Here is a 12848-nt window from a genome sequence, read left to right as displayed (position 1 = left end):
TTATACATATATATATACATATACATATATATATACATATACATATACATATACATATATATATTTAAACGGCTGAGTGGATTCTTGTCATTTGATTGGTGCTTTGTATGTAACATGACATGGATTAATTCATCCCATTTGTGTTGCATTGCATTCAGAGTGCGGCTTGGTTCCATTTAGAGTGCAAATTTGGTTCCATACGTTTGGTACCACTGCACTCTCACCTCATGCACGCGCGCACGTGATCACACATGCACATGTGTGCACGTCTGTACATGCGTATCCACGCATGCTCGTTCATGCACATGTACGCGCACGCACACACAAAACCAACCCACTGTGCTGCCTAGAGGCTGTTAGCAGGAAGTAAGAACAAAAGCTGGACTCATTTCTGACGTGATTTTTTTTCGCTGCACTGAGGACGTATACAGTCTTATTTTTGTTGCTCATGCACGCACAAGCGCCGACCAGGTTGCGAGTGGGTACGTGCAAGGGAAAACGACTCTCCTGAAACATAATTTGAGCTAACTGACACTGCTAATTCTTGTTAGATACACACACAGAGACACACACACACACACACACACACACACACACACACACACACACACACACAAAACAAATCCACTGTGCTGTCTGTTAGCAGGAAGAGAAAGAAAACCTGGACTCATTTCTGACGTGACTTTTTTTTTTTCGCTGCACTGAGGAGGTACACTGCTCGTCCGAGCCGGTTGCGTGTGCACACACGCGTACGGGACAGCGACATGATGATTTGATTGATTTAACTGATGCTGCTACACACACACACACACACACACACACACACACACAAAATCCACTCCACTGTAAGCCGTCTGGATGCATGAAAAGCTGATAACATGAAACGCTGATGTGATTTTTGGCTGGACTGAGGAACTACACAGTCTTTTTTTTTTTTATGGAAGTCCGAAGTCAGTGCTCAGCATCACTGAACTACACATCACAGTGGAACAACACAATGTAAGTCCCTTTTCTGTTGTTTAGAAATTAATAAAATATAAAATGACAAGGATCTATTTTAGCTGTTATACAACCCCTGGCAAAAATTATGGAATCACCGGCCTTCATTCAGTTGTTTAATTTTGTAGAAAAAAAGCAGATCACTGACATGACACAAAACTAAAGTCATTTCAAATGGCAACTTTCTGGCTGTAAGAAACGCTATAAGAAATCAGGAAAAAAAAATTGTGGCAGTCAGTAATGGTTACTTTTTTAGACCAAGCAGAGGGAAAAATATGGAATCACTCAATTCTGAGGAAAAAATTATGGAATCACGAAAAACAAAAGAACGCTCCAACACATCACTAGTATTTTGTTGCACTACCTCTGGCTTTTATAACAGCTTGCAGTCTCTGAGGCATGGACTTAATGAGTGACAAACAGTACTCTTCATCAATCTGGCTCCAACTTTCTCTGATTGCTGTTGCCAGATCAGCTTTGCAGGTTGGAGCCTTGTCATGGACCATTTTCTTCAACTTCCACCAAAGATTTTCAATTGGATTAAGATCCGGACTATTTGCAGGCCATGACATTGACCCTATGTGTCTTTTTGCATGGAATGTTTTCACAGTTTTTGCTCTATGGCAAGATGCATTATCATCTTGAAAAGTGATTTCATCATCCCCAAACATCCTTTCAATTGATGGGATAAGAAAAGTGTCCAAAATATCAACGTAAACTTGTGCATTTATTGATGATGTAATGACAGCCATCTCCCCAGTGCCTTTACCTGACATGCAGCCCCATATCATCACTGTGAAAATTTACATGTTCTCTTCAGGCAGTCATCTTTATAAATCTCATTGGAACGGCACCAAACAAAAGTTCCAGCATCATCACCTTGCCCAATGCAGATTCGAGATTCATCACTGAATATGACTTTCATCCAGTCATCCACAGTCCATGATTGCTTTTCCTTAGCCCACTGTAACCTTGTTTTTTTCTGTTTAGGTGTTAATGATGGCTTTTGTTTAGCTTTCTGTATGTAAATCCCATTTCCTTTAGGCGGTTTCTTACAGTTTGGTCACAGACGTTGACTCCAGTTTCCTCCCATTCATTTCTCATTTGTTTTGTTGTGCATTTTCGATTTTTGAGACATATTGCTCAGTTTTCTGTCTTGATGCTTTGATGTCTTCCTTATGTTTGCCTTTAACAACCTTCCCATGTTGTTTGTATTTGGTCCAGACACAGCTGACTCTGGACAACCAACATCTTTTGCAACATTGCGTGATGATTTACCCTCTTTTAAGAGTTTGATAATCCTCTCCTTTGTTTCAATTGACATCTCTCGTGTTGGAGCCATGATTCATGTCAGTCCACTTGGTGCAACAGCTCTCCAATGTGTGATCACTCCTTTTTAGATGCAGACTAACGAGCAGATCTGATTTGATGCAGGTGTTAGTTTTGGGGATGAAAATTTACAGGGTGACAGAATAATCCATTACCTGTGGTAACTGAGTCATAACAAGGAGCAGCGGCTCAACTTCTGACCCAAATTCAGGCTCATGGAGGCGAGCGGAGGGTCCGAACGCAGCGCCATGGACATTCCGCCAACGGATTACACCTGTTGCGGATCGAGCTGGTCTCCCACCGGCCTGAACACCCACACCAAGGGCTGAAACCTACAGACCTGATGGGACAATCTCCGCCACCGATACCCTGATCGGAGTTCTGACGGAGGAACTGAAGCACAAAGTGCCAAAGTCACAAAAACTCTTTTCAGCCACACAAGGAATTAAAGTATTTTCAGATGTTGTTTTCCTAACTCAGGAGGGTTTGTGTGGATTATTTTTCTTCAAGATCGTATGATGATGAATTCCACTGAAACGAACAGGTAAGACTTTTTATTTACTGTGTGTGAATTTATTCCACAAGATGGACAGCGGCTTTCAGCCAATCAGTGGAAAGCATTGATGGACGTATTTGACTTATAAGTAAATTACATGAAAGCCTGTAAAAATCCATAAATTAGCTGTTAAAGTCGCAGTGTTCAAAACGTATGAAAAAAGTAACGGCTTATAGCCCAGAAATTTTGGCGCGCGAGGGTGAAAATCCCACACTGAGAGGTTGACATCACGCTGCTGTCAAGTAGTATCAGGTCACGGAGTATCAGAGACATTTTATGATTACAAGTATGAGTAAATGAATACAGGATCGGGCTGATACCGATACTAGTATCAGGATCGGTGCATCCCTAGTTTGTGACAGTTCTCACATTAGCCACCGGGCATCACTGTTACGCTGAGGAGTGTCTTGTGCACAAAAAACCTTGATGCAAGTGCGATAGTATGTAGAAGAAGAATTGCTAGGCTAAGAGCTAAGCATGTTCTGTTGTTCGTATGTGTTCGTAAATGTTAATAAAGCCAGTTAACAAAACAAAGTCTGGATAAGTTAATGACAATGACCAACCTGGAAGTAAACATAACTCTCATGCACTGGAGGTGTTTTTTGGCAATAGCATTGTGAGGACAATATGCTCATAAAAATCATTAATTGATGTAAAATGGCTAATCTACAAGTTTAGCTATCAATGTGAAACGGTAACTAAACGGATAATGTTGGGCGACTGACCATAGTCATCTAAGTAAGATAAGTAGACTAAAAGATGAGACTGCTTTATGAAACCGGGACCTGGTGTATTACATATAGTCAGAGTGAGAGACAGAGCTTGTTAAAAAAAATGGTAAGAGATGGTATTACAGCAATAGTGCACTGGGGTGTACACACACACACACACACATATATATATATATATATATATGGTAAAAAATACCATATATTTTCAGCCACACAAGATTTTACCATTATATATATATATATATATATATATATATATATATATATATATATATATATATATATATATATATATATATATATATATATATATATATATACACACACACACACACACACACACATATACACTCAACAAAAATATAAATGCAACACTTTTGGTTTTGCTCCCATTTTGTGTGAGATGAACTCAAAGATCTAAAACGTTTTCCACATACACAATATCACCATTTCCCTCAAATATTGTTCACAAACCAGACTAAATCTGTGATAGTGAGCACTTCTCCTTTGGTGAGATAATCCATCCCACCTCACAGGTGTGCCATATCAAGATGCTGATTAGACACCATGATTGGTGCACAGGTGTGCCTTAGACTGCCCACAATAAAAGGCCACTCTGAAAGGTGCAGTTTTATCACACAGCACAATGCCACAGATGTCGCAAGATTTGAGGGAGCGTGCAATTGGCATGCTGACAGCAGGAATGTCAACCAGAGCTGTTGCTCATGTATTGAATGTTCATTTCTCTACCATAAGCCGTCTCCAAAGGCGTTTCAGAGAATTTGGCAGTACATCCAACCAGCCTCACAACCGCAGACCACGTGTAACCACACCAGCCCAGGACTAGGGCTGTCACAATTATTACAATATTCGTCAATCGCGATTATTTTTCATATTCACGATTACCGCGAATTATTTATTTTATCCACAAAGCATAAAACGACTCAGAATCTGACGTCATTGTGCTGCAGCCTCGCTCTCGTCTTAAGGCGGGACAATAACAAGGAGGCTGACGGCCGATTAAAACAGTGGCCGTCTTCTTCAAAAGCCGTCTAAAATGCGGAGCTGTCGGTGTGTGTGTCTGTGTGTGTGCGCGGAGTAAACAGGCTGCAGACTGCGAGGGAGGGGGTGGGTGAGGGAGATTCCTGAATGCAGGCACGACACGTTCAGTGCGCAGCGAGCGCGGAGCAGAGAGAGGATTTTAACCCGAGTGAACATGTTAACAAAACGAAAACGTGAAGCTGCCTTTACTTCTCTCTGAACTTTCTCTAAAGGTGTGATTCTGCCGTTACCATCCTGTTCACACCATGTGCGCATCGTATACTGAATTTATGAGATCATGAGATGAAATAAACGGTCAAAAATCTTTAAAAACATATTTAAAAAATGAGAATATATGAATGAACTGAGCCACAAAAAAAAAAAACCCTGACATGGAGAAGCTGTGGTGATGTTCAGATGCACAGATCACAAAAAGCAGATGAGAACTCTGAACTTTAACAGCTGTTACTTTCCAAAGGTATTTATTTGTTCAATAGGGGCTTAATGCAGTGTTTAAGCACAAAACGTGACTGATAAGGAGAAACAATTTCAGAAATGCAACAGAAACAACCACAATTCAAAGTTGGGACTGTATGTAAAATGAAGATAAAAATAAAAATGTTGCACCATTCCCAGTTTCTCCACTCTCAGAAGCCAAACGTTCTTCCAGAGTTGTGTAATTATACTACAATAGTAGAATATAAAGAAGGGGAAAAAAAGAAAAAAAAAATAGACAATATATTCGTCAATCGCAATTATTTGTCTGACAATTAATAGTCTCCAGAAATTCCTAATCGTGACAGCCCTACCCAGGACCTCCACATCCAGCATGTTCACCTCCAAGATCGTCTGAGACCAGCCACTCGGACAGCTGCTGAAACAATCGGTTTGCATAACCAAAGAATTTCTGCACAAACTGTCAGAAACCGTCTCAGGGAAGCTCATCTGCATGCCCGTCGTCCTCATTGGGGTCTCGACCTGACTCCAGTTCGTCGTCGTAACCGACTTGAGTGGGCAAATGCTCACATTTGCTGGCGTTTGGCACGTTGGAGAGGTGTTCTCTTCACGGATGAATCCTGGTTCACACTGTTCAGGGCAGATGGCAGACAGCGTGTGTGGCGTCGTGTGGGTGAGCGGTTTTCTGATGTCAATGTTGTGGATCGAGTGGCCCATGGTGGCGGTGGGGTTATGGTATGGGCAGGCGTCTGTTATGGATGAAGAACACAGGTGCATTTTATTGATGGCATTTTGAATGCACAGAGATACCGTGACGAGATCCTGAGGCCCATTGTTGTGCCATACATCCAAGAACATCACCTCATGTTGCAGCAGGATAATGCACGGCCCCATGTTGCAAGGATCTGTACACAATTCTTGGAAGCTGAAAATGTCCCAGTTCTTGCATGGCCGGCATACCCACCGGACATGTCACCCATTGAGCATGTTTGGGATGCTCTGGACCGGCGTATACGACAGCGTGTACCAGTTCCTGCCAATATCCAGCAACTTCGCACAGCCATTGAAGAGGAGTGGACCAACATTCCACAGGCCACAACTGACAACCTGATCAACTCTATGCGAAGGAGATGTGTTGCAGTGCAGGAGGCAAATGGTGGTTACACCAGATAGTGACTGGTATCCCCCCCCAATAAAACAAAACAGCACCTTTCAGAGTGGCCTTTTATTGTGGGCAGTCTAAGGCACACCTGTGCACTAATCATGGTGTCTAATCAGCATCTTGATATGGCACACCTGTGAGGTGGGATGGATTATCTCAGCATAGGAGAAGTGCTCACTATCACAGATTTAGACTGGTTTGTGAACAATATTTGAGGGAAATGGTGATATTGTGTATGCGGAAAAAGTTTTAGATCTTTGAGTTCATCCCATACAAAATGGGAGCAAAACCAAAAGTAGAGCGAGCGAGAGAGAGAGAGAGAAGAATTCAACCTGCATTGGAGCACTGTTTGATCCAAGAAAAGGACTGCTGCCAATGGACTTGGTGAACATTTAGGATTCTGAGTAAATATGGCTCCACTGTCTTGGTCAGAGTTTGGTTTAGGCATTGTTAAGATTTGAAGCAGCTCATTTTAATATTCTGTTTTTGTTACTTATTGTTTTGTACAATTATGGTTTTATTAAATTACAAAGTTGATATTCAGAAACTTACACCTTTGTCAGTCGAAATGGCTATATTAGGAATGTTAAAGCAAGAAAAAAAAAAAAGAAAAAAAAAAATCACTGAATTTTTTTTTCCCCACAGCCAAATCATAAGCTTGTCACCATCTACCTCTTTACAGAAACCCTTTTGGGATCGCTTCCTAGGATTTAAGGTAAAACAAGGTGGAGACAACTAAGAAACAATCAAATTGTGCTTCTACTGAACAAGATTATATTTCACTCATTTCAACCATTGCTGCTCTTTTCCAGTGATGAAAGTGGTCCATGGAAATAATAGTAATAATAATAATAATAATAATAATAATAATAATAAATAAGGGGTATGGGGATTCTGGGGATCCCCAGAAAAATCTGAAATCTCAGACGGAGTCTGGTGTATTTTCAGGTCTATTTACCCACCAAAACAAATTCTAGTTTTTGTTGGGTCAAGTCAATTTTTCCACCCCAGAGAAAGGTCTTTTCACACAACTTGTATCGTCACGATAAAAGTTGTATCTAACTATAATCAACAGTCTGGATAAGAATAATACACATGGATTAGAAGATGGTGTAATTACTATTTGATAAGACCACATATTCACATTGGACTGTTAATGTTGACTCTTTACATTTATCTAAACATTTGACTTCAGCAATGTGTGCTTTTATGACAACTGATATTGTCTTAAAATAAACTAAAGTAAAACTTGATACAAGTAAAGCTACATCTACTGTTCATTAAGTCTCCAATATAACTTTCAGTTCTCAAGAACACTTGATTTGGGTTTAAATTAGATTCTTATTCGCGTCTATAAATGGGAAACGCAATAAAACAGATTTTTCCATCCAGTGCTGACGTCAGCATTTCTGGGATACTAACAAAGTCGAAAACGATGCAGAAACTTTTTCACATCAATATTTGACTTCTATGAGTATGTTAAATATTTATCATATTTTAATTCACGTTAATATTTCACACTCATGAAGAAACCATAAAATGCAGATTTAGCAGGCTAACATATCACGTTTGCATGGAGACAGTTTGAAGTAAATTCATCACAAAGAGTTTGATTTGTGTGAAATAACTTGAACAATGTCAAGTGACAAAATCGATTAAAAACATGATGATATAATAAAATCAAAGACTTACCAGGATTGTTAATGTTTACATATAAATGATTTTAAAAAAAAGTCGGGTCAGTGTTTTGATGGCACCAGTCCCATTTGAATTTATTCATGATTAACTTCAAATAGTGTCCCTGCAACTCCCCCTCTAGCTGCCACCTTATCGTGGTAGGGGAGTTTGCGTACCCGGATGATCCTAGGAGCCATGTTGTCGGGGGCTTTGTGCTCCCTGTAGGGTCGCCCAAGGCAAACAGGTCCTAGGTGACGGGTCAGACTAAGGGCAGTTCAGAACTTCCATGACCAGTAAAAAATCAAGGACCGAGACGTCGCCCAGTATGGTGGAGCCGGGGCCCCACCCTGGAGCCAGGCCTGGGGTTGGGGCTCGCGCGCGAGCGCCTGGTGGTCGGGCCTTAGCCCATGGGGCCCAGCCCGAAAGAGCGACGTGGGCCCGCCCTTCTGTGGGTTCACCACCTGCAGAGGGGGCCATGGGGGTCGGGTGCAGAGAGGATTGGGTGGCGGTCAAGGGAGGGTGGCATTGCTTATTGCTCCCCAGCTCAGTCACCATGTGCTGGAGTTCACTCCGGTGAACGAGAGGGTTGCATCCCTACGCCTTAGGGTCGGGGACAGGTCTCTCACCGTTGTCTCGGCCTACGGGCCGAGCAGCAGTGCAAAGTACCCGACCTTCCTGGAGTCCTTGGCAGGGGTACTAGATATCCCTCCGACTGGGGACTCCATTGTTCTCCTGGGGCATTTTAACGCCCCAGTGGGTGGCAATAGTGAGACCTGGAGGGGGGTGATCTGGAAGCAAAGCCTCCCCGATCTGAAACCGAGTGGTGTTCAGTTGTTGGACTTCTGTACTAGTCACAGTTTGTCCATCACGAACACCATGTTCAAGCACAAGGGTGTCCATAAGTGCACGTGGCACCAGGACACCCTGAGCCGGAGGTCGATGATCAACCAATCAATCAATCAATCAATTTTATTTATATAGCGCCAAATCACAACAAACAGTTGCCCCAAGGCACTTTATATTGTAAGGCAAGGCCATACAATAACTACGTAAAAACCCCAACGGTCAAAACGACCCCCTGTGAGCAAGCACTTGGCGACAGTGGGAAGGAAAAACTCCCTTTTAACAGGAAGAAACCTCCAGCGGAACCAGGCTCAGGGAGGGGCAGTCTTCTGCTGGGACTGGTTGGGGCTGAGGGAGAGAACCAGGAAAAAGACATGCTGTGGAGGGGAGCAGAGATCAATCACTAATGATTAAATGCAGAGTGGTGCATACAGAGCAAAAAGAGAAAGAAACACTCAGTGCATCATGGGAACCCCTCAGCAGTCTAAGTCTATAGCAGCATAACTAAGGGATGGTTCAGGGTCACTCTCTCCTTCTAGTCCCCGTTAGTACTCTAGCTGCAGCATTTTGAATTAACTGAAGGCTTTTCAGGGAACTTTTAGGACAACCTGATAATAATGAATTACAATAGTCCAGCCTAGAGGAAATAAATGCATGAATTAGTTTTTCAGCATCACTCTGAGACAAGACCTTTCTAATTTTAGAGATACTGCGTAAATGCAAAAAAGCAGTCCTACATATTTGTTTATTATGCGCTTTGAATGACATATCCTGATCAAAAATGACTCCAAGATTTCTCACAGTATTACTAGAGGTCAGGGTAATGCCATCCAGAGTAAGGATCTGGTTAGACACCATGTTTCTAAGATTTGTGGGGCCAAGTACAATAACTTCACTTTTATCTGAGTTTAAAAGCAGGAAATTAGAGGTCATCCATGTCTTTATGTCTGTAAGACAATCCTGCAGTTTAGCTAATTGGTGTGTGTCCTCTGGCTTCATGGATAGATAAAGCTGGGTATCATCTGCGTAACAATGAAAATTTAAGCAATGCCGTCTAATAATACTGCCTAAGGGAACCATGTATAAAATGAATAAAATTGGTCCGAGCACAGAACCTTGTGGAACTCCATAATTAACCTTAGTCTGTGAAGAAGATTCCCCATTTACATGAACAAATTGTAATCTATTAGATAAATATGATTCAAACCACCGCAGTGCAGTGCCTTTAATACCTATGGCATGCTCTAATCTCTGTAATAAAATTTTATGGTCAACAGTATCAAAAGCAGCACTGAGGTCTAACAGAACAAGTACAGAGATGAGTCCACTGTCCGAGGCCATAAGAAGATCATTTGTAACCTTCACTAATGCTGTTTCTGTACTATGATGAATTCTAAAACCTGACTGAAACTCTTCAAATAGACCATTCCTCTGCAGATGATCAGTTAGCTGTTTTACAACTACCCTTTCAAGAATTTCTGAGAGAAAAGGAAGGTTGGAGATTGGCCTATAATTATCTAAGATAGCTGGGTCAAGTGATGGCTTTTTAAGTAATGGTTTAATTACTGCCACCTTAAAAGCCTGTGGTACATAGCCAACTAATAAAGATAGATTGATCATATTTAAGATCGAAGCATTAAATAATGGTAGGGCTTCCTTGAGCAGCCTGGTAGGAATGGGGTCTAATAGACATGTTGATGGTTTGGATGAAGTAACTAATGAAAATAACTCAGACAGAACAATCTGAGAGAAAGAGTCTAACCAAATACCGGCATCACTGAAAGCAGCCAAAGATAACGATACGTCTTTGGGATGGTTATGAGTAATTTTTTCTCTAATAGTTAAAATTTTATTAGAAAAGAAAGTCATGAAGTCATTACTAGTTAAAGTTAAAGGAATACTCGGCTCAATAGAGCTCTGACCCTTTGTCAGCCTGGCTACAGTGCTGAAAAGAAACCTGGGGTTGTTCTTATTTTCTTCAATTAGTGATGAGTAGTAAGATGTCCTAGCTTTACGGAGGGCTTTTTTATAGAGCAACAGACTCTTTTTCCAGGCTAAGTGAAGATCTTCTAAATTAGTGAGACGCCATTTCCTCTCCAACTTACGGGTTATCTGCTTTAAGCTGTGAGTTTGTGAGTTATACCACGGAGTCAGGCACTTCTGATTTAAAGCTCTCTTTTTCAGAGGAGCTACAGCATCCAAAGTTGTCTTCAATGAGGATGTAAAACTATTGACGAGATACTCTATCTCACTTACAGAGTTTAGGTAGCTACTCTGCACTGTGTTGGTATATGGCATTAGAGAACATAAAGAAGGAATCATATCCTTAAACCTAGTTACAGCGCTTTCTGAAAGACTTCTAGTGTAATGAAACTTATTCCCCACTGCTGGGTAGTCAATCAATCAATCAATTTTATTTATATAGCGCCAAATCACAACAAACAGTTGCCCCAAGGCGCAACTACATACAATAATTACGTAAAAACCCCAATGGTCAAAACAACCACCTGTGAGCAAGCACTTGGCGACAGTGGGAAGGAAATCTCCCTTTTAACAGGAAGAAACCTCCAGCAGAACCAGGCTCAGGGAGGGGCAGTCTTCTGCTGGGACTGGTTGGGGCTGAGGGAGAGAACCAGGAAAAAGACATGCTGTGGAGGGGAGCAGAGATCAATCACTAATGATTAAATGCAGAGTGGTGCATACAGAGCAAAAAGAGAAAGAAACACTCAGTGCATTATGGGAACCCCCCAGCAGTCTAAGTCTATAGCAGCATAACTAAGGGATGGTTCAGGGTCACCTGATCCAGCCCTAACTATAAGCTTTAGTAAAAAGGAACGTTTTAAGCCTAATCTTAAAAGTAGAGAGGGTGTCTGTCTCCCTGATCCGAATTGGGAGCTGGTTCCACAGGAGAGGAGCCTGAAAGCTGAAGGCTCTGCCTCCCATTCTACTCTTACAAACCCTAGGAACTACAAGTAAGCCTGCAGTCTGAGAGCGAAGCGCTCTATTGGGGTGATATGGTACTATGAGGTCCCTAAGATAAGAAGGGACCTGATTATTCAAAACCTTATAAGTAAGAAGAAGAATTTTAAATTCTATTCTAGAATTAACAGGAAGCCAATGAAGAGAGGCTAATATGGGTGAGATATGCTCTCTCCTTCTAGTCCCCGTCAGTACTCTAGCTGCAGCATTTTGAATCAGTCCATCAGAGTAAATGTAAATGTTATTAAGAAATGATCAGACAGAAGGGAGTTTTCAGGGAATACTGTTAAGTCTTCAATTTCCATACCATAAGTCAGAACAAGATCTAAGATATGATTAAAGCGGTGGGTGGACTCATTTACATTTTGAGCAAAGCCAATTGAGTCTAATAATAGATTAAATGCAATGTTGAGGCTGTCATTCTCAGCATCTGTGTGGATGTTAAAATCGCCCACTATAATTATCTTATCTGAGCTAAGCACTAAGTCAGACAAAAGGTCTGAAAATTCACAGAGAAACTCACAGTAACGACCAGGTGGACGATAGATAATAACAAATAAAACTGTTTTTTGGGACTTCCAATTTGGATGGACAAGACTAAGAGTCAAGCTTTCAAATGAATTAAAGCTCTGTCTGGGTTTTTGATTAATTAATAAGATGGAATGGAAGATTGCTGCTAATCCTCCGCCTCGGCCCGTGCTACAAGCGTTCTGGCAGTTAGTGTGACTCGGGGGTGTTGACTCATTTAAACTAACATATTCATCCTGCTGTAACCAGGTTTCTGTAAGGCAGAATAAATCAATATGTTGATCAATTATTATATCATTTACTAACAGGGACTTAGAAGAGAGAGACCTAATGTTTAATAGACCACATTTAACTGTTTTAGTCTGTGGTGCAGTTGAAGGTGCTATATTATTTTTTCTTTTTGAATTTTTATGCTTAAATAGATTTTTGCTGGTTATTGGTAGTCTGGGAACAGGAACCGTCTCTACGGGGATGGGGTAATGAGGGGATGATTGACTTTGTAGTCGTATCATCTGACATTCGGCCACGTGTCTCGGACACTCGAGTG

General features: G+C 41.4%; 1 protein-coding gene across 2 annotated transcripts in view; it reads right to left on the bottom strand.

Annotated features, from left to right (window-relative positions):
• The window catches only part of crlf3 (cytokine receptor-like factor 3), a 120290-nt gene that overhangs the window by 79177 nt on the left and 28265 nt on the right, over nucleotides 1-12848 (bottom strand). The gene's annotated exons all lie outside the window — the stretch shown is intronic.

This window comes from Thalassophryne amazonica, chromosome 16 (genome assembly GCF_902500255.1).
Source record: "Thalassophryne amazonica chromosome 16, fThaAma1.1, whole genome shotgun sequence".
NCBI classification, from domain to species: Eukaryota; Metazoa; Chordata; class Actinopteri; order Batrachoidiformes; family Batrachoididae; genus Thalassophryne; species Thalassophryne amazonica.
Note: the sequence above shows the minus strand (reverse complement) of the source record. Positions and strands in the feature narration are given on the sequence as shown.